General features: G+C 45.4%; 1 protein-coding gene and 1 non-coding gene across 6 annotated transcripts in view; both read left to right on the plus strand.

The window, feature by feature from the left end:
• Window positions 1-23007, plus strand: part of EYA2 (EYA transcriptional coactivator and phosphatase 2) — a 272105-nt gene that overhangs the window by 188867 nt on the left and 60231 nt on the right. The window lies entirely within an intron of this gene.
• LOC134365553 (U6 spliceosomal RNA) lies at window positions 6348-6457 on the plus strand. Its single transcript, XR_010022120.1, has one exon. It is a non-coding gene; the product is annotated as a U6 spliceosomal RNA (small nuclear RNA).

Here is a 23007-nt window from a genome sequence, read left to right on the forward strand (position 1 = left end):
TTTGGTGTCATATCTGAGAAACCATTGCCTAACCCAGGTCACAAAGATTTACTCCTGTGCTTTCTTCTAAGATTTTATCATTTTATCTCTTACATTTAGGTTTGTGATCCATCTGGAGTTAATTTTTGTGAATGATATGAGATAGGGATCCAACCTCATTCTTTTACATGTGGATATCTAGTTGTCTTAGCACCATTTGTTCGAAGATTTTTTTTCCCCATTGAACTGTCTCAGCACCCTGTCAAAAATTAATTGACCATAAATTTAAGTGTTTATTTCTGGACTCTCAATTCTATTCCAATGATCTATGTCTCTGTCCTTGTGCCAGTACTGCACGGTCTTGATCACAGTAGCTTTGTAGTAAGTTTCACAATTGAAAATGAGTCCTCCAGCTTTGTTCTTATGACCAGCCTTGACCTTTATAACTGGCATCTCCATTGGTTTTATTTTTTGTGGTTTTACCCAGCCTTTGCACTTGCTGTTCTCTCTGCCAGGTGAGCTCATTTCCCAGTTTTCTACATGGCTACCGCCTTATTTTATTCAGGAATCTGCCCAAATGTTTCCTTATCAAACAAGCTTTATCACCACCTGACGTGTTAAATATTTATTATTTATTGTTCCCCACCCCCAGTATACACATATTTGAATGTAAACTCTGTGAAAGCAAATACCAGGACCGGGATTAGGGCACATCAGGCACAATATTTGAGTGAGTTCTGAAAAACCAAGGTAAGCCATATTTTAATGCAATATTTTAAAAATCAAAATTAATGCCAAAAAATTGATAAAGAAAGATAATCAAAATTTAAATAAAGACAAATTGTTGTTTGTTTTACAGCCCTGCATTAATATGCAACAGGAACAGTTTCCAATGAGCCCCAACTTCCCTGGCCCGCATGACCATTACGTCTCCACAGGGAAGATTTATGAGCATTGACAATGGCAGGAACAGATTAGTCAACAAGAGACTTTATGTATAGTCATGCCTTTTGTTTATTGTACAGCTTTTATTAACGTTTTCTACTTGATTCAAAATATGAAAAAAAAAATGTTTGGATGAGTGTCTGTAGGAACCAGACTTCTTTTGCCTTGGCCCCGCGGCTCTGGCAGTGCTTGCAGACGCAAAGGTGGTCTGGCTTCCAGCTGTAGCCCCAGGGCCTAGGACAGTGCCTGGCACATAGAAGGAGCTCAGTACATGTTTGTTGATTATGTGAATGTTATCAAGTGAATACTTTATGTGTTTGTAACTGGGAGAGATCTCAACCCACATAGCATGCATGAAATAGAATTTTATCTTTCTGTAATGCAACTTAAATTCTTGTTCAAGCCTTCCTTCGGCTGGGTTCTTCCCCTCCTTCCCCAGATTGTATCAGACTTCCAGGGCGTGCTCACAACATCAAGGGACGGGATAAGAGCCCATGGACCACAAGTCTGTCTATCCACTTAGAACACTGCTGAGATGTACCTGGTGCCCCCCCAGGGGTACTTCAAGTCTGGTGGCATCTAGAACCTCAGCAAGGCTGGCTGTGGTCATATCTGCCTGGTCCCCTGATCTAGCCTGTCCCTCTCTTAGGCTTTGTAGCAAGCAAGATATAGAGGCCTCTGAACACCTTTCTCCTCAGTGGACTTCAGCTGTTGGAAATCAGGCCAAGAAACCAATACCACCCACCACCCTGAGTCCAGAAAGTTCAAAACCTGCCACTTCATGGGTGGATGGCTGGAAAACAGGGAACCCAGGAGGCAATCAGGAAATAATGACTCACATCTCATCCATGTCCTTGTTGGGGTCCTTCATGGAACAAACTGGGGCTGATGGGAGTGTTTGGGAAAGAGAAGCATTTTCAGTTGTCACAGTGGCTGGGGGTGCAACGTATCAAAGAATCAACCCACAAGATGCCATTGGTGGTCTTCATAGGGATACATGCATTCACTGGGTTTAGTCAAGAAATATTTATCAGGCACCCCCTGTGTACCAGGCACTGTTCTAGGCACTGGGGACAGAGCAGGGAACAAAGTATATTACAAGCTCTGCCCTCAGGAGCTGATGTCCTTGGGGAGAGGAGGGAAGACAATAAACAAGATAAATAAGACACACAGAAAAGAAAATAAAGCACAAAAGGGAGGATGTGGTATACGCAGTATTGCAGGGGGAGGAGGTTGAAATTCAATTTGAGAAAACGTGGCAAAGGAGGCCTCACAAAGAAGCTAAATTTTGAAGGAGGTGGAAGAACAGATATCTAGTGGAAGAGCAAGGGGACGGCAAGTGCAAAGGCCCTGAGGCAGAAGTCTGAGGGACAGCCCGGAGGCCAGTGTGGCTGGAGCAGGGCAGGGAAGGGCGAGTAGCAACCCACCTGGCTGTGACTCTGAAGTGGGCACCATGGAGGTTTGCAGCAGAAGGATAGGGGCTGAGTTACATGTTTAAAGAGTCCCTCTTGCTGCTTCTGGGGACCGTAGGCTGGAGAGTGGCAAGGTTGGAATGGGGAGACCAATAGGAGGCTACAGCGCCCACCAGCTGAAAGAGGATGTTTGCACCAAGCCGGTGGAGGCGGATGATGAGCATAGCGATCTGGACATATTTCCAAGGCAAAAGCAACCACAGATAAAGAATGAAAAGCAAGTCCTTATTCTTACCCCCTGGGCTATAGAGATTTCATATTTTCTGTCCACAGTCTCTGCCTGGAGAGACCTGATCTCTTCTACCCTTATTGACAACTAGCAAATTCCTCTTGAACAAATTCCTCAACTTGTACTGCACCTTTACCATATGCCGAGCACCCTGCTATGAACCCTACTGCTTTTTTGAGTCGGACCTCAAGGGCGCAGCTTGAGCTATTTGTATTTGCTCATGCAAGGCTCCTTTCTCGTTTTATGTAGGTACAAATCTGTGTTCCCTTTTAAACCCATTTGTACTCTTCCCCTTCCCCTCCCCATAGCTTAACGGGCAGCCTTTTGTTTGTTTCCTATAAAATCTCCCGTGTGCATGCATTTCCTCTATGTGTACATGGCATTGTCTGAATGCCCCATGTTTCCCACTTTCGCCCCTCCGCTCTGTGGTTTTTCAATCCTTCCACATTGCCATTCATACAACTCCATTGCTCTAACTCAGTAGTTTTCAAGAGGAGGCAGTTTTGCCCCCCAGGGGATATTTGGTAATGTCATAGACATTTTGGGTCGTCTTGGGGATGAGTGCTCCTAGCGGGGAAGCTGCTAAACATCCTGCGATGCACAGAACAGTCCCCACCCAAAGAATGATCTGGCTCCCCATATCTGTGGTGCTGCAGCTGAGAACGCCGCCTGTGACTGCTGCACGGAATCCCAGGGCTCCACGTCTTCCTTATTCATCCTGCCCACAGGGAGGACACCCAGGCTTCCCCAGCTCCACACCAGCACAGTTTTATACCCTCTCCCTCATTTAATCGCCACCACAACCTATAAGCATGGCTACTCCAATTATACCCATTTCAGGAGAAACTGAGGCTCAGACAGGTGGCATGACTCAGCCAAGGTCACCCATTTTAGAAGGGATAAAAGCCATGATGTGGCCCATTGCTCATAACCATGTGATGCATCTCCAGTGATCTGTGTGACTGTCTTGAGGATAAAAATTAAAAGCCACTGAAGTGAGCCCTTCCACCACACTGTGAACTCCAGGAGCACATGGGTTAGGTCTGATGTGTTCACAGCTTTATCCCCTGGCACCGGGCACCATGCCCGGCATATCCTCTGGACAAATATTTGTTGAGTAAACAAATAAATAACTCATGAGAAGGGAGTTTTCGGCATGTGTGATGGCAAACACAGCAGAAATGAGATCCCAGGGCGCCCGCCCTCAAGGGAACACACATCTCCCCATGGGACAAGACAGGGCCTGTCAGCATCTTCCAGGGCTGAAAGGCTGGGGCCAGCCTGGCCTGGCCCCACCCAGAGCCTAACCCACAGCAGGGGCCCAGCAAAAGTTTGGGCCAGGGACACTTTGGCAGGTTGGGGACCTGGGCTGGGGCCAGATGGCAAGGTACAATGTCTGGGTGGCAGGGTCAGGTGGCCCTTGGTGCCTGTCGGAGCAGAATCTCATCCAGGATTTCCTTCCACATCATTCCTTTAAAGGGCCAGGCCTTGGGAAAGTCTTCAGATGAGAGGTTTCAAACTGGCAATCTGGGTACCACATCTGGCCTGAGGACAGGTTAGGCGCCCTGGAGTTTCTTTAAGTTCACAATTCATTGTCAATATTTAAAATCTAGATTTTTACATAAAAAATCTGGATGTCTGATTTCTCTTAAAAAATGGGAAGGTCTGGCAACGCCAGGCCTGAGTTTTCAGAATGGGGACCCTCATACAAGACATGTGTCCTTGGGTTCACCTCTGTCCCCTCCCTGTCTGGAGTGGAACGTTAGTACATCCCACTTGAGCTTTGGGTCTTGGAGCTGTTCCACTTGGGTGTGGCCTCTTTGGTCCCCGGAGGCATCTGCGGTTGTGACCCATCAACACCAGGTTGTGCCCAGAGTGTGTGGTATATGTGGTGGCAGAGATTACTGGTCCCCATGCCCCCTGGGTCCTCTGTGTGGACTCTGGGACACAAGAGTCCCTGGTTCCCTCCAAACAAATTCTAAGCTTTGTCAGGTGGTTCCAAACTGTGCCTTTAAGATCTTAAAAAAAAAGAAGCAGCCTATTTACTTCCTAAATGTTGACTATCTCAGTGATCTGTTATCCCAGCTGGGACTTCTGGTCACTCAGTGTGGTTTAGATCCCCACCACCTCCTTCTCCAACAAATAGAAGAAAGACAGTAAGATATTTTCTGAAAGCCCATCATCTACTGGAAGGGTTAGATATTTCCAGAACTTTGAAGGATGAAATTGATAGATATTCCTAGGCTGGATTCCCTGGAAGCAGATCCTTAGGGAAGGTTTTATGAGCAAGTAATTTATGAAGGGAAAGCTCCCAGGGGGAGCTGTAAGGGAGGGGCCAGACAAGGGTGGGGTTCCAGGCACAGTCCCAGCTTCAGCCTGATCCTGCACGGAGCTCTGGAAGGTAAATTATACCCACTGTGGCATTTGTCCCACCTCCAGGAAAAAGAGTTGGACTTTCATACCTCTGCACCAATCAGTCATTGGAGTCATACCTCCTAGGGTGGGTGGGGCATAAGCTCCCAGGTGCTTCTGGCTGTCAGCAAATCAAAGCCAAGTGGCTCCTTAGCCCACGAGTGTCTTCAGAGTAAGTTTGTGACTTAGGAGTCCTAATCCTTAGAGGTGCACAGTCCCTAGGAGTGCACAGGCTGGATGATGGGTAAAGAGAACCAGAAAAGGGGCTCCCAGGAGATCTGGGTGGAGCATCAATAACATCCACTGCTCCACCCATCTATCCATCCATCCTTCTACTCATCCATTCATCCTTCCATCCATCCTTCCATTTAACATCCATTCTTCCATCCATTCATTCTTCCATTCATTCATCCATCTATACATCCTTCTATTCATCCATCCACTCATCCATCCATTCATCTGTCCTTCTACCCACCCATCCATCCATCCATTTACTCATTCCATTTATTCATTCGGTGATTCATAAACATTTCATTAATATTTATGTGTCTATCTGGTCGGTGCAGGGGTATAGATAAGAGGATAGCAGCTAATGCAACAGACAAGGTCTCTGCTCTCTTATAGCTCACATTCTGGGAAGAAGGATAGGAGAGACTTAAATAAGTGATTGCGAATCAGTTTCTTACCATGATCTGGGACACCATGTATGTGGCCTACTCATCTCTCCAGCTGCATCTCAGGAAACTCCCACCTGCTCACTATGGTCCAGCCACATCTGTCCTCTTTCAAGCCCTCAATTAATCCAAGCTCCTCCCCATCCCCAAATCTTTGCAAATACTGTTTCCTCTGCCTAAAGAGCTTTATCTATCTGGCAAACTTCTACTCATCCCTCAGGTCTCAGCTCAAATGGCACTTCCTCAATGGACTCTTTCCTGACCCCCTGATTGAAATGAAATTAGATCCCCTTGTTTTGAGTTCCCATAGCATCCTGTATTTTTCTTTGATGGCACTGACCAAGTTTGTGTGACTATTTGTTTAATTTGTTTCCCCTCCATGAGGGCAGAGATCAAGGTCTATTTTGCTTTATTAATACTGCAGTCACAATGCCCAGCACATTGTAGTTACTCAGTAAATACTTGCTGATGAGTGAAACAGAATGACAGGTGTTATATTGGACCCTCTCATTCATTCATGAAAGTTTGAAGGTTTTTTTTAAAACTATCATGTTCACAGTAATGTGCTGGACACTGGAAGTGGAAAACCAAAAGTAAAAAACTGTTTCTGCCCACCAAGAGCTTAAACATTCAACTGGAATACTTGTTTCAGCAGCCCACATACTCAGATAGGAAGAATATAGAGTTGATCCACATGGTCCTTGCACAGGGATGACACACAATTTCATGATGCATTCCATATTTTTCAGGAATCAGGTGGCTTTGGAAGCTAGAGTCAATGGATAAATGCCTTAAAACTGTGAAGGAAAGTTATTATTTCCAAGCAAAAATTTTATACCCAGCCAAACTGTCAGGTCGGACAGTTGAATGAAGACATTTTCAGGAAGGGGGGCATGCAACGTCTGAAAACAAATTATTGTCATGTACCTTTTTTGGGAAAGCTACTAGAGAATATGTACCAGCACAATATGGGAGAAAAATTGAGAAAGGGTAAGACACAGGATACAGGAAACAGGGTATTCAACATAGTAGCAAGGTGAAGGAATCCCCAGAGCATAGGGAAAATAGGTCCCAATATGAGAGAAAGTTACAACTATGGTTGATCCTGCTTGAAGTAGGTTCAAAGGTACTGAGAGAGACATCTCCAAAAAGATTAAACTGATAAAATACCAAGTGCATCTGAATGTATTGAAAGGATGAAAAAAAAATTATTAACTCCAAGGAAAACAAAAGACTATGCAAGAAAAGTAATCATAGTTTACTGCATAGCTTAGCTGTGTTATCAGTCAGCTATGTAATAAGTCACCCCAAAACCTAATGACATAAAACAATAAGTGTTTATTGAGTTTCATGAGATTGTGGGTTGGTAGGGAGGTTCTGCTGATCTGGGTTGGGCTCACTCATGGGTCTATAGTCAGCTGGCAGGTGGCTGGTGCAGAATGGCCTCAGCTGGGACAACTCATCTCTGCTCCATGGGCTCTCTCATCCTCCAGCAGGCAAGTCCTGGCTTGTTCTCATGCCGAAGCGGTGCTCCTTTTGAGGAGAGGGAATGAAAGCACACAGGCCTCTTGAAGCCTTGGCTGGGAACTGGCACAGCATCACTTCTGCCACACGCTGTCAGCCGAGGAGGCACAGCCAGCCAAGATTTAAAGGGTGGAGAGTAGACCCCCCTCTTAAAGGGAGGAGCTTTAATATCACATTACAAAGTGTGAGGACATAGGGAGGACATTAATTAGGGTCACCAAGGCAGTCAATCTACACACTCATCATAGGAATGTGAACTCTGATTACTAACCCAGTGAAAAACATGACTGTGTGTAGGAGGAACAGGGAGTGAAAAGCTTGAACGCATGGTGAGGGCAGCCAGGGGAAAAAGCTCAATCCACGTTGCCCTTAGAGGGATCAGTAAATAACGCCTCAACGTGAAAAATCAAGAAGCCATGTGATTATAACCATGCCATTTAGAGACGCATGGGGAATACCAAAATAATGACCTGAAAAACATAAAGGTGATTTTCTCTGACAAAGCAGGAATGACACGGCTTGGCAGAGGAGCTGCAGTTTTATAACAAGCCTTGGAGAACTATTTGAGTATTTAGCTTTGAGAAAAATATAAACTGGGGGTGGGGCAGAAAAAATAAAATAAAATAATAATAAAAACTAAAAGAAACAATGATTTAACCTGATCTTATGTATGTACATGAATGAATGAGTTATGCAAGACCACATATGATCAGATCCATACTGAAAACAGAGATTGGGTATAGATCAGAGAAAGCAGGTGTTCACGGGGCTGAGACAGTCAAGGAAGACTTCCTGTAAGAGGAAGCTGGGCCTTCAAGAATAGGCAAAGGTAAATAAAAAGGACTTGGGCTTGTTTTTCTGGGAGTTTACAGTTCACTGTATACTTTGGTTTAATCCTACAACCACCTCCTTATGGTGGATAAATCAAAAATTATTGTTACTCTTCTCGTGTTGCAAATGAGGAAACTGAGTCCCAAGAAAGTTCAGGATCTTGCCCAAAGCCCCCAGAACCAGGAAATGGCTACAAAAGTTACATTTTATGGTCACATGCAACAAAGGCCAGGTGTGGCTAACTTAGCCACAAGGGAATTGGTCAGGAGGATATGAGGGAGTTACAGGATCAAGGGAAAGCGTGGAGGGAGTTTGGCTCCCAGTGGGTGGGAGGTGATGGAGTGCACTTCAGGCCTCAGAGCCATTGTTGCAGCCATAATTTCTCCAGTCTCAGGAGAGAGGCTGATTGGCTGAGCCTGGGTGCTGTGCCCACCTCTTGACTGCGGAGGTCAGACACCTTGATGTACGGTCCACCACGTGCACCTGAAGGGGGCCAGCAACTCCCCACAAGGAGCCATTAGCAGAAAAAACGAGAATGGATGGGAGGCGGAACCACAGATGCCCAGTCCAGGAGTAGAGCCAGCCTCCAAATCCACACTTGGTGCCTTCTACTGTGAAAAGCTGGGAGGCTGGCTCAGGGTGGCACTGTCACCTGGGCTCAGAGAGGAGTCCCAATCGCACACTTTGTATTCACAGCAATGAGGGCAGTTCCCAGGCTGGGATTTCTCTTCCCGCAGCACCCACCAGCATCACATCTCCTTGAGAGAAACCCACTGTCTTGAAAATACAGACAATAATGCTTCAGCTTTTCAGAGCAAATTGCTCCCTTGGAAACCATTTGAGTCCCCACTGAATTCCTAGACGGTCTTTTGGTGGACACATTGTGGTTTCAAAGGGACAGTCTCCACTGTGGTTCCAAGGGTTCTTATTTGAATGGAGCTGTGCATCGTCCAAAGTAGCAGTGGCTGGGGCTGGCAAATGTCCCCTGACTTTTACCTTTAATAAGTTTCCCGCAGATACTCGTATGTACATCTTTCAAGCACATGAGTCAACTCTCCTACAGGTGGAGAACTGAGCAGAACTCTCAGAGCCTCACAGGCTCTTGGGAAGACACCAAGTCAGTTTGACGACTCTGGGCACATTCAGTCCTCTCGACCCTGCGGGCAGAGGGCAGGTGAATACCCATTTCACAGGTGATATCCCTGAGGCTCACCATGCTTAAGAACCAGAACTGGAAGCCTCTAGAAAAAATCTTTGGCACAGGATTTCCTTTAAGATTTGCCTTCTTAACCTTCCGTCTTAAGAACGGCATGAAAAGCTTCAGCCTGCACTGATAATTTCAGGCATAACAAGGCACGGGCTGAAGGGTTTTACTGGTTGAATCTTCTCACAGGTGAGGCCTCCTGCCCACCTCCAGACCACCCACCACCACACCCTGCTGTCAGCTGCCAGACGGAGCATTTGAAAACACTAATCAGATCGTGTCAACCCCTCACTGACACCCTGCAAGGATTCCCATTGCTGCTCGGAAACTGGCTCCTCATGGTGAGCCACTGCCAGCTCACTGGTGTCATCACCAACCCTCTTCCAAAGCCACAGTGCACACCTTTCGGTTACTCAGGCGCACCAAATTCCCATCTGTGTCTGGGCCTTTGTGTTTGCTGTTGTGAATTCTTGGAATATTCTTCATCCTCTTGCCTGCCCCCTGACCCACAGGGAGCTCGGCTTATCTTACATAACACTGTTCACAAGTCACTTCTTTGGGAGTCTCCCAGACTAAGTCTGCTCATGTAACTCCTTTAACTGCTGGCCTCTACCCCAGCCATCACCAATATTGTTCCTAAGTGTCTCTTGAATTTGAATTCCGTCCCCTTCTCTCCATCTCTGCCACCACCTCTTTGTCCCAGCTACCATCTCCTCTGGCCTGAACAGCTGTCTCCCTGCTGTCCCTCTGTCTCCCTCACCCTTGTGATCCTGTCACACTCTGCATCCTCACCCTCGTTGAAACCCCTTCTGTGGTGCCTCCTGCCCTTAGGACAAATTCCTCACCATCACCTTCCAGGTCCTGAAAGGTCTAGCCCCTGCCAGCCTTGCCAGTCTAATCTCCCCCACTTACCCATAAGCTTCCTGCTCACAATGCTGTTCCCACCACAGGGCCTTTGCACATGCTGATGATCTGCCTGGATTGCTCTTCCTACCCTCTCCTAGCCTAGCCATGCTACTCATCCAGAGGTGCATCCTTAGAAAGCTTTCCATCTTCCTGAGGAGGTCAGAACCCCCTCTTGATGGCTCATAGCACTACAGGCTGGCCATATCTGGAGGCACATGTCATCCCTCTGCAAGTACCTGCAACACTCTGCAGTGTGTTCTACACAAAGTAGCAGTGGCTGGGGCTGGCAAATGTCCCCTGACTTTCACCTTTAATGACTACCGAGCTGTCCCAAAAGGGACAGAGCCCCAATGACCTGCTCACTGATGTCCCCTTCCTTCCATTCCTCTCTCACTTCCCCACTGTGTCACCAAGGCTCCCTGGGATCACCTCCCAGACAAACCACTTGCACCTGAATCCTAGGCTCAGCGTCAACTTCAGGAGACACCCAAACTGAGACATCGAAGAATTGTCATGTTCAGACTTCTTCATCATTGCTTACCATAGGGTCAAAACCCCTCGTTGCCAGAACCCCCCTGGCTACCCGAACTGTGGTACACACACCAGTATCACCAGAGAGCCGTCAGAAATGAAGACTTCCTGAATCAGAATCCACCGAATGCACTGTAACTCCACCCCAGGTGACATCTTCATGCATTACAACCTGAAGCAAGGTGTAAGCCCTGAATTCACCTGATGTTGGCTTTTCTCATGGATCCAGCCAGGCTGCAGCCTCTGTGTGTCTGGAAGGAGCCAGGTAGAGGGTGCCTGGCAGATCATGGATCTGCACCCCCTCACATAGCTCCTCTGCCCACTCCAACCAGCCACAGAGTCCCCCCAACTCCCACCCACATGCCTCAGCAGGTATTGTTATTGGATTCCAGCTCGGATTCCGGAATCCAGTACCCAGTGCAATGCCACCAGGATTCAATGAGATCCGGTTGGCGATACACTGCTGGGCCTATCCATTACTGCTTTACAAACCGAGAAGAAATAAAAAACCCTGGTTTTATGACCCAGCAGTTAAAAGCTATTTGTAGAAGTTGCTAAGGTTCAGATCAAAAGTGCCTTCCCTGGAGGACCATTAGTTAATTCAGAGGACCACAGATTCTTTCCTTTTCTTTCTTTCTTCCCCTTCTACCTTGAGATGCAGCTCTAATTCACTTCTGCCGTTCAGACATCTAGAGCTTTCCATCCTTTGACAAACACAAGCCAAAGTGCTTAAGGACATCTGTTTATTTTATTTCTTTAATGAGAAAACCTTCCCATTTCTCCTGAGCTCAGCTGTGTTTATTTACATTTTGTTGGTCATGCGAGTCAAGCACCTTGGAAGTTTAAAGGCCTGGCCGGGCCCTGGCAGCAGACTCCAGCTCTGGAATGGAGAGTAAGCCCTGCCCAAGGAAAACAGAGTCCTTGGAACTCTATAAAATAGATTCTCAAAATAAATACTGCCTAATTCACTCGGTAGATGTGGATTAAGTCAAGATGAATACAATTTGGAAAGGATTTTCTGAGGAAGTTGGAGATTTCTTTCCCCCACTGGGGGTTAAATCTCGTATTTAAACTCCTCCCCCCACAATCCCACCCCACCCCCGGCTCTCTTTTCAGTTAAGTGAAAGGTATTCAGTCCTCACTGCTAATAAAGAAATGATGACTTTGATTGGGCTCTGCGACCAGTGATTATTTTCTTTTCAGGATTAGGGGGAGAAAGACAGTGACTTCACTGGTCACCTGGTTCCATCCTGGAAGGAGGAAGGGTGAGAAGCAAACATCTGCAGTTGTCATTTTGGCGGGGGTGGGCGAGGAAGAAGTTGGAAATGCTTTGAAAGATGTCGTGGGGGAAAATGACATAGTTTGAGGGGCTCTGGGCGTGAGGGTGGTACCCTTTGTCAACTTAATCCTTTATAATAGTGCTTCCCAAAGCCAGGGGGCTTTCTTGCCAAGTGCCTCTGCTTATGTATTTTGGAGCATTAAAGGATTATTTCCAACATAAAATATATTTTAGAGATGGTTTGGGGTTGTCAGAAAAGTGCTCATTAGCAGAGACTTTCTTTGAAGCGCTGTGCTGTCTGCTGCTTCGAGAGAGATCATTTCCTCAACTTGGGTTGAGGTCTTTAGAACTAGTTAAGACTCCTGAGGACGCCTAATTTTCCACCCACAAATTTAACAAATGCCTGCTCTCTCCCCAGACTTTTTTTTGCCAACTTTTTTTCTCCTTTCTTGCCCCACCTTTCAAAATGAATGCTGAAGGGCATCTGAAAGAAAAAAAAAAAATGAGGGGATTTAAATCTTCTATGCAAAACCTACAACAAACTCTTGCTTGGGTTAGCGTGAGAAGCCCTTTTGTCTTCTGTAAATATAGGGGTTGCTGCTCACAATGGTAAGTGGTGGGAAAAACATCCCAGGCACACTGGGAACCTGATAATGGGGACTATTTTCCTTTACGCTTAACTAACAAGTTGAGAAGCAGCTTTCCCCCAACTCCCCACCTGCACTTTCTACCATTTATTTCCCAACAATAGGGTTCTTGAACCCCTCCAAGAGATTGCTGGAATTCCCTTGAGCCTCTGGTGATGAGGTGTCACCCACTGAATGGCAGGAAGGTGTCAAGGTTGTTGTGTTTGGGGTTGACTTTGACAGGAACTAGGAGGTGTCCCCCTCACCATACCTGCTTCCCACACTTCCTCCGTGAATTTTTGAACTTTCGGGCCCCTCTGAAGGCAGAGGGGGAAGCTCTGATGCACGTCTGCCAATGGGGCCTAATTCAAAGTAGGTGTGCGCAGTTTAAGCCTCTCTTTGTAAATGTCCATCAGAGGATGGATGGATAGATGAATCACAGGATGTGCATACGGTGGAATACGATTTGGCCATGAAAAGGAGTGGAATACTTATACATGCTCCAGCACGGGTGAACCCCGAAAACATTATGCTGAGAGAAGCCAGACACAAAGGGTCATGCATTGTGTGGCTCTGTTTACGTGAAATATCCAGAATAGGTAAATCCATAGAGAGACAGAGAGAGACGGGTGGCTCCCAGGGGCAGGGGGCAGGGGGGAACGGGAGCAAGTGCTTCTTGGATACGGGGCTTCCTTCTGAGGGGGTGAAAATGTTTTAGAACTAGATAGAGGTGGTGATTGCACCTTTGGGTATGAAGCGCCACTGATTTTTTCACTTTAAAATGGTTCATTTCATGTTATGTGGATTTCACCTCAATTTAAAGAAGGAAAGAAGGGAGGGAGGGAATGAAGGCGGGAGTCTGCGAGGCTGGCAGCATCCGTGGGAACGCTGAGCGCAGGCGCGGTCTGCGCCTGCTGCCTACCGCGCGTGCGCACTGGGGTGGGGGACAGCTGCTTGCTGTGGTGTCTGCCGAGCCGTTTCTGATTGGAATCCTGTTGGGTGGTGAGGCATCGCAGAGTCGAAAGGCCTCACATCGAATCTCCCTCCACCACTTCCTGGATCCCACACCCAGAGTAAGTCACTTTTCTTTTAGGGTCTCAGTTTGCTCATCTGTAAAATTGGTATAGCATTTCCTGCCCTGCTGACCTCATAAGACAAGCCTGAGAATTGTATTCTGTTTCCTGAAGGGCACTGTGGGTCCCCATGCAGGAACACACACTAATGGAGATAGTAAAAGATGGATATTTTTTACATGAAAGATCAGATGGGTTTTTTGTTGTTTCTTGGTTTTGGGGTTTTTGGTTTGCACTGTCTTTATCTGGTTTTACTGTCAGGATAATACTAGCCTCATCAGAAGAGCTGGAAATTGCTCCCTCCTCTTAATTTTCTAGAAGAGATTGTGGAGAATCAGTGCTAATTTTTCTTGGAATGTTTCACAGCATTCTCCAGGGAAACCACCTGAGCCTGGAGATTTTGTTTTTCCTGGAGGTTTTTAATTACAAATTCAATTTCTTTAATAGTTGTAGATGTTTCATCGTGGGTGAGTTTTGGTAGCTTGTGGTTTTTAAGGAATTGGTCCATTTCGTTCATTCTTGAATTTATGTGTGTAGAGCTAAAAACCAAAAATGAAGCTTTTACTTTTACTGTGACTTTCTGTTTGTAGCATATAACCCATACCCAGAAACTTTTAATCATGGGGATAAAAAATATAAATCTCTCTCCCCATGTATGGCACTGGGTCAGACTCCTGATGTGGGTCATCTCCTTGGTCCTCAAGACAAACCTAAAAGGTAGACATGGTGATCCCCATTCTACCCAGAAGGACTCTAAGGCCCTAACCAAGACTACAGGGCTGGTAAGTGTCAGAGAAGGGATCAGACCCAGAACTCTGAAGGCCATTCTAAGCACCTCTGCCACCTGAGCTGGCCGCAGCCAACTACAAGGCCCCCAAGTTCCACGGCCATGCTTCAAACCTTCAGTCCAATGCTATTTCCTCCCTGTGCCAGACATCGTGGTGTGGGGATCTGTGGGCCACACCTGGCTCTTAAACATATTCTTTTCTTTACATTTGTAAATTAGTTGCCAGCATTTAAAATCAGGAGATTTCACATAAAAATTCAGATTTGGGGGTACTCTTGAAAGATCAGAAGAGTTGTCCAGGCTGCACCCACAGTCCCAAATGGCATCACTTGGCTGGAGCTGCAAAGCAGCTGCCCCCTTAAATTGCACAGGTGTTCTCCAGTTTGCCACAGTTCCCACCAACTCCCTATCATCTCCCCAACACTAAGGCCAAATATCGGTTGTCATTACTCTCTCACTTGCACTGTTGTCTTTTTCTCTAAGAGTTAAGGAAAAATTAAATATTTTTTGTATCAAGAGTTGGAAAATGAAAGACCGATCAAGCCAGGTGTTTCACCTGGGCCATTTCACTCATTTAAGTGAACTGTTTAGTCTCTGTTAGAACAAGATAAGAACAGCAGACACTCATTGCAACATGAATATTGTAAGCCACATGGGGCAAAGAGCCTGCGTGGTCTTACCCAGCACTTAGTAGGTGCTCAGTAAATGTGTGAAGTTGAAGTGTAATCTTCTGGCCCAGTTACAAGGTCTGGGCCCTTAGATATGGCCCTATAAGATCTGGCCCCGGTTACCTCTATACCCTCAACTCCTGGTATTCCTCCCTCCCCTTCCTTATTCCACTCCAACAATACCAGCCACTTCAATGGTACTCAGACCTGCCAGACATGCTTCCACCTCAGGCCTGTGCACACTTAGTTCCCTCTGTCTGAAATGTTTCTCATCCAGATGCATGCATAGCTTCCTCCTTTTTCTCCTGCAAATCTGCTCACCTTCTTAGTGAGGACCTCTCTGACCATTCTATAAAATTGCAACACCTCTCACACAGCCCACACAACACAACTTCTTTGCTTTATTTTTTTCTGTAACATTTGTCACCTCCTGGCTGGGCATACTGATATGCATGCAGAATGTGCATTGCCTAACTCTAGGGGATGCCACTTTCATGGTGGTCTATGTGAATGGTACCCCTAAGGTGGTGCAGTACACAACCTGCAGCTGTACATAGCAGCCATCAAGCATACTACAAATCTTGCTTTACCCATTTATTTATGGCCTTTTTTTTTTTCTTTGCTGCAGTATCCCAGTGCCTAGAATAGTGCCTGGCACATAGAAGGCACTCAATATTTACTTATTGAATGAATGGATAAATGAGTGAATTTTTGTCCCCCTCAACCGTGTTCCATCTTGACAGTTAAGTTGGGGGTGTGAGGGAAGAGAAGCCCTGTGCCCGGATGGATGCCAGGAAGGAGAACTCTACCCTCAGAACTGGAAGAAGCCACATGCAGTGACCTCATTTTCCTTCTCGGGCCCCTCCATAGATGCTGGGGGTCCAGCTGGTAGTATGTGTCAAGTGCTCTGAATGTCGCCATTTAATAGGAAATTGATTTTGCTATTCAAAAGGGTTGTGTGTTGTCTCCTCCGCTCCTCCCATTAGGTTTCCTGGTACAGGGTGATGGAACAGTTATCACTGTTGTATCACACCATGACACACTGTCACAGTGTTTGTAAGTCGTTTAGCTTCTCTGCAGACTGAAATCATGCCAGTGTTGACTCACGCCAAATACTGCTTTCCTGATCCTCCACACACACAAAACCTTTGGGCTGCGAGACAGCAATGGGTCCAGCAGCCACATCCTCTAGGGCTTATGGCATAGTGAGGAAAGAGGGAGACCGGAGCAGACTGCCCTAGAGCTGGGTCCCAGTCCTATGACTTAATAGGTTGTGGGTTTGCTGCACCTCAGACCCTTATCTGTAAAATGGGTATAAGAATGGCACCAGCGTCACTGGGTTTTTGGTTGGACAGGGTGACGCAGCACCATGAAGGCAGCCTGAGCGATCTGCTTTGGATGTAAGTCAGACTCTTTGTTCTGCCTAGTTGGAACTGTTCTCTGATTTTCAGTACACTTTGAATCAAGTACAAACTCCTCCCCATGATCTAGAATCCCCTAAATTACCTGATTCTCCCCCTGGCTTCCTCTTCCCTCTCCCACTTCCTTATTCTACTTGCTCCACGCTGCTTCTTTAACACACTAAGCTTCTTCCTGCCTCAGGGCCTTTGCACTGGCGGTTCCTTCCCCCAAATCATCCTATGACTGGCACACAGGTGTTCATGCAGATGTCACCTCCTCAGAGAAGGCTTCCCTGATCACCTCATCTCTAGTAGTCCTCTTTGAAATACAGATACACAGACACACTCAATCCATCTCACTCTCTTTCTCTCACTCCAATACATCATTGTGTTTCATTTCTTTCAAAGCATTTGTCACTGTCTGAAATGAAATATTTCTTAGTTTTTCATAGCCCTCTTCCTCCATTAGAATGTAAACTCCATGTGGCAACGGGCTTTTAATGTCTGAGAGCAAGGAGAGAGTATACCATAGTGGTCTAGGGCAGGGGTCCACAAACTACATCCATCCCATGGGCCAAATCTGGCTCACCACCTGTTTTTTTAAATAAAGTTTTATCAGAACACATTCAAACCCATTCATTTACATATTGTCTATGGCTGCTTTCATGTTACAGCAGCAGAGTTGAGCAGTTGCAATGGAGACCATAGGGGCCACAAAGTCTAAAATGTTTGCTCTCTAGCCCTTTATAGAAAAAGTTCACTTACCTGTGGTCTAGAGCGTGGACTCTAGAGCCAGACTGCTCAAGTTCAAAGCTGAGCTCAAGTTCACTTCCTAGACATATGACCTCAGACAAGTCACTTTGCTGCCCAGTTTCCACCTCTCTACCATAGGTGTAGTAGCAAAAATATTTACCTTATAGGGTCACTGAAGGAGGATTACATGAGTTACTACATGTCAAGTGCTTAGAACTGTGCCTGCTACATAGTAAAGAGTTTTTGTAGAATAAGTGAATGACAGTGTCTTTTCAAGAATGGCATCTTTAGAAGCATGTTGCTGGTTGTGAAGATGCCCCATCCGTGGAAGGTATTCCGAAGTATGACCACTGTTAATGAGCAGAAGATACACAGTGCTGATGAGGACATCGTCAGTGTTCATGGAACAAGCAGGCACTTGCTTGGTGTCAGGCCCTGTTCTAAGCCCTTGGCATGAACTTCCATAAACACACTGGTTTCCGATGTCATTAAATGCCCCTCGGTCCTGGACAGTGACTCATGTGAGAGTGGTCATCTCAGCCAGGTTTGTACAAAGCTTTCCCAATTTTAGTACTGGAAGTCCCATGACCCAGGAAACCCCTTAGTCCCAAGCAAATCAGGACGGTTGGTCACCCTACCCCATATTCAAGGTCTCTTTGTTATTTTTTGCCTTTAAATTTGTGTCCTCATAAAGTGCTTTAAAAGCTGCTAGATATCTCCAGCTATAGGAATATTCTTCAGAGTATTAAAAAAAAAAAAAACAAAACACCTAAGAGGCTGAATAGTTGCATTAAACCCCAAAAGAAGAACCAGTTTAGATGTCTTTGTTTCTTCTAAATTTGACCATGATTTCATTGTTTATCATCAGTTTGACTCTTGTGATTCAGCAATGATGCGATTTATCCTTCTGTCTTTAGGTTAAGTTTGTGTTATACAAATAGACCTATTTGCTGAGCTAAGAAGATCTTTTCTATATTTTATGTTTTCTTACGAAACTGCAAAAGAAGCCAAGAGGTTTTTTTAACTTTTCTGTTTAATCATGTGAATCAACCTATTTTTTTCTTTACAACCATCATTTTTTTGTCTTTCTCTAAAAAAATTTTCTTTTAAACAAGCTGATCTGTCTTCCAGGAGTTTCCAAGTAATTAAACCCAATTAAAACCATTAAATTCTTTCTTTTAATGACAACTTTATTATTAAAAGCTAACCGCAAGGAGGAGATTTAACTGGCAAAGCCCTCCATTGTGTGCTAATCCGTCCCTAACCTCTGGCTGACACTTCCAAGAGATAAACCCCACAGAATAGGGAAGCTGGTTTAATGAATAGCTTTAATTAATACTTTTCTTCCTTGTGGCAGAGTAATTATTTGTTCAGCTTGTAAACAGCTACTTGGCGGTGATTTTTTAAAGGCCTCATTGGCTTGGATGGTGTGCCGGCTTTGATTGGTTTTGTGTGTCTGTGTGTTTTTTCTTTAAAAGAGAGATGAGGGGCGATATCCCCATTCCAGAATAGGTGCAGAAGTCCATTGTCCTAAAGTTTGGGATGTCAGGGTAATCAACACAAAAGAAAAGCGAGGCAAATGCAGGCACAAGCTGCCAGTGTCTGTGAAACGTCTCCACAGAGGGCAAGTCTGCCCTTCGCAGGGCAAGTCTGCAAGCTCAGACAGGGGCCCCTTGAGACACCAGCCTGGCTCGAGGGCAGTCTGGGGGCTGAGAGGAAAGAAAAGGGCTGGGATTGCAAAGTGCCAAGCCAAACACCTCCCCTGACCTTCCCAGCTGGTGGCACCTGAGAAGGGGACAGCCACGTGCAAATGCTGGGTGTGGCCAGAGAGGCCCCAGAGAAGCATTCTCAGTGAATGAGAATCACTCACCTGCCATTAGTGCTCGCCATACTATCTCAGGTGCTTTCCATGTATCAGGTCGCTCACTCTCACTGTAACTCGAGGAAGTAGGGACTGTGGTACCCATGTTGTACTGACCAGGAAGTGGGCACCATGAAGTGAAGTGACTTGCCCTAAGTCACACACCTTCTAGTAGTAAGGGCAGAGTCCTGATTTGCAGACACCTGACTGCAGTGAGGGTTCCTAACTTCTGGGCCACGCTGCCCCTTGAGGCAGAAATCAGCACCTCCCGCTCAGCTGGTTGGGAGATTTAGTGGGTTTTTGTTGTTTTTTTTTAATTTAGCTCATCACTTAGAAAATTAAGTCTCATCCATAAATTTGCCCACTCTGTAATTCCAAAGTTGATTTACTAAAACTAAGAACCAAGCTTTTGTATTATTTTAAAATCATTTAGAGCAGTGGTTCTTAACTGGGGGTGATTTTGCCTCCAGAGGTCACGTAGCAATGTCTGGAGACATTTTTGGTTGTCACAACTGGGGGAAGGGGGGCTTACTGGCATCTAGTGGGTAGAGGCCAGAGATCCTGCTAAACTTTCTGCAATGCATAGGACAGCCCCCAGGACAAAGAATTATCTGGCTTTAAATGTCAATAGCGCCAAGGTTGAAACACCCTGATTTGTAGAACGCTCAAATTTTTCATTCTGGAGACATTTTGTAAACAAGCAAAAGCAAAATGCACCCACCAGTTCCCCTAAAAAAACTGGGCCACGTGTCTTTAAAAAAAAAAAAATTAATTACCGTAGTGAATTTGTTAACCATGCCACCAGAAATTTTTCAGAAACACATCTAAAGAACTAAGTTCTCAATTAAATGTTACTTATTGATGAAATTGCTAGTGCATGAATATTTGAAGACCCGCCACATTCCCGAACATCTGCCTCTCCTTGTTATACAAGTTTCCTTAAGAAAAAGCCCAGCAAGGAGCACAAAGCAGATTAACTCATTTCATCATCTGAGTAGCATCATGCTGAGAGAGGTAAAGAACTTCCAGTGTCTCTTTGGAGCTACCAAGACTTTCCTCCCACGGGGAACACTCGGAGCTGCTTTTCGAGCTGGAAAGATAAGCAGACAGTCTGGGAGGGCTTAGTCCTGGGACTGGGTCAAGTCTAACGCTTGAGATGTTGGAATTCATGCATCTTGGAGTAAAGACTGTGGGTTCACGTCCCTCATCTGGAAGGACTGACTGTGGCATTTCACTGAGAGACTCCTGATAAGAACGAAACAGACAGCACCTGGTAAGGAGCCTGACCTTAGATTGCTGAGGGACCAAGCCATTATGCAGATAGAGTAGTGTTTCTTCTGTGATTTTTATTTTTGGAAATGTAGCATTTGATAATGTTACTGGATCTAAAGAGGCCCTAAAGTAAGTCTTTGCACAACATGCCTCTTTTTGACTTGTAGGATGACATCCTAACAAGTTATGGGCTCAAGTAAATGGGGGAAAGGCTGGGAGCAGAGAAAGGATTCTCAGCCCTTTAGGGCCAGCTAAAATGAGCTGATTTCCAAGGTGTCTGGTTCCCACAGAGCCATTCCTGCCCTTGCAGGGGGAAGGGGCAGCTGAGAAGGAAGGGATTTACCAGTTAAGTTTGCTTTTCCATATCAAGTCCAGGAAATTAAAGGCACAAATGCTCAGAGGCAATAAGGGGAGAAATTTTCCCACCCTGCGGGCCCTCCTTTTATCCCCTCCAAAGCCCAGCAGTTATTAGAAAGCAAAGCCAGCCTGAGACCTGAGAAAAGAATCGGAGCTGATTTTTTTTATTTTAATTTTTTTCCTTAATGGATGGAATCAGAGAAGGGCTGATTTTTAAATGGCTGTCATCTCTCCCAACTTTGGAAGTGTAATTTCATTAAGTGAATCATTTATTTCATTAAAAGTAGACATCAAGGGTTTTAAATCAGGCATTTACCAAAAAAAAAAAAAAAAATCTGATTGTGATCTGACTTAAGCTTCTTTTCCTAATAAACTATTTTATTTCATTATTAGTTCCTGAGAAGACATATTCAGTGAGTAAAATGGGTAAGGTTTTGGTTTCCTGAGTTAGACAGTCCTGGGTTTGAATCGCAACCCTCTTACTTAGTAGTGTGACCTTGGGCAAGTCACTTCATCTCTTTGAGTCTTGATTTATCTGTACAGTAGGGAAAAGGTATTTTGAGGAGAAAATGTAATGTACAGAAAGCTCACTCACACGCATATACAAGGGAACTTCAAAAAGTTTGTGGAAAAATAGAATTGAAAGATAACACAAATTTTTCCACAAACTTTTTGAAGTACCCTCATATTTATTTTAAAAACTCTTAACTGAGCATCTGCTATTCCAGGAATGAGGGACATAGCAATAGCTTTCACAGAGCTTGCCTCCTAGTTAGGGGAAAAGCACCAAAAGTCATAAATAAATTAGATCATTTTGGATAATGATAAATGCTGTTAAAAACTATAACAAGGTAATGGGATATGGAGTGAGTGGGGAGTCAGCATCCTGGGTTATGTTAGATGGAATGGTCAGAGAAGGCCTTTCTCTGTTACAAAGGAACCAGCTGTGGAAGAGCTGGGGGACGGGAACTCCAGGCAGAGGGAACGGCAAGTGCAAAGGTCCTGAGGCAGGAACAAGTTGCCATGTTTGAGACCAGACAAGCCACATTGAGTGGAGAAGTAGGTGGTGACCAGAGCACGCAAAGCCACTGAAGGATGTTGGCTTTACTCAGAGGACCAGGGGGAGTCTGTGGGTTTTACACAAGAATGGACAGCTCTGATTTTTAATTTATAAAGAGCACTCTGGCTACCATGTGGACAATAGATTTGGGGGAGAGGGGAAGTGAGCTTTCTTCATACATAGCCCAGCACAAAGGCATACCTGTCATCTTCCTCCCTCACTGCCCCCTCTCTCCTTCCTTGGAAATGAGGTAAATGACACGATGTAGTTACAGTGCTGAGCACAGGGCCCAGCACATGGCAGGCACTCAAAACCAGGAGAGCTCTGATAATGAGCATAATTATGTTGGGGGAATGTCTTTTAATCCCTTGCTCCTGGGAAAACCTGGAAGACATTAGACAATTGAGGTACAAGGACAAGGCAAAGTCCTGGGGTGGGCAGGGTAGCACAGGTGACCAGCAGTCACGTATGCTCTCCACCCCCAGGAATAAATGCCATGGATCAGATGGAATGGGGATGGCTGGCAGAGGGATGGGCATCAGGATATGAGTCACTGCTTCAGCTGCCAGTTTTCCCTAAAGCAGATTTCAACTTTATCACACATCCAAAGCCCCTTTTTAAAATAAATATCTTATAATGCCTCTTTTACTATCCTGACATGAAAATCCCAAATAATATAGCCCACCCACTCACTCCCTTTTTTAAAAAATGAGTATATCTTAATGGTAATATGAAGGAAGGAAATTTATTCATTTATTCTTTTTTTATTTTTTATTTTTAAAAAGCTGACCGGTAAGGGGATCTTAACCCTTGACTTGGTGTTGTCAGCACCACGCTCTCCCAAGTGAGCAACCGGCCATCCCTATACAGGGATCTGAACCCGTGGCCTTGGTGTTACCAGCACCACACTCTCCCAAGTGAGCCACGGGCCAGCCCAAAGGAAATTTATTTTTAAAAGATATGTACAGATTTCAATATGTAAATGCTCAGCCATGATCACAGCAGAAGACATAATGAAGGACTCTGATACTTGCATCGACTTCTTATTTTAAAGGTTGCATTTAAGAGAACTGAGATTTTGAGCCATTCTCCACTAGAAGTAAAGGAAAACGGAAGAATAGAGGCCGGGAGGGACTGTGGGATAAGTATACTCAGTATATATCA

This window comes from Cynocephalus volans, chromosome 1, assembly GCF_027409185.1.
Source record: "Cynocephalus volans isolate mCynVol1 chromosome 1, mCynVol1.pri, whole genome shotgun sequence".
Lineage (NCBI taxonomy): Eukaryota > Metazoa > Chordata > Mammalia > Dermoptera > Cynocephalidae > Cynocephalus > Cynocephalus volans.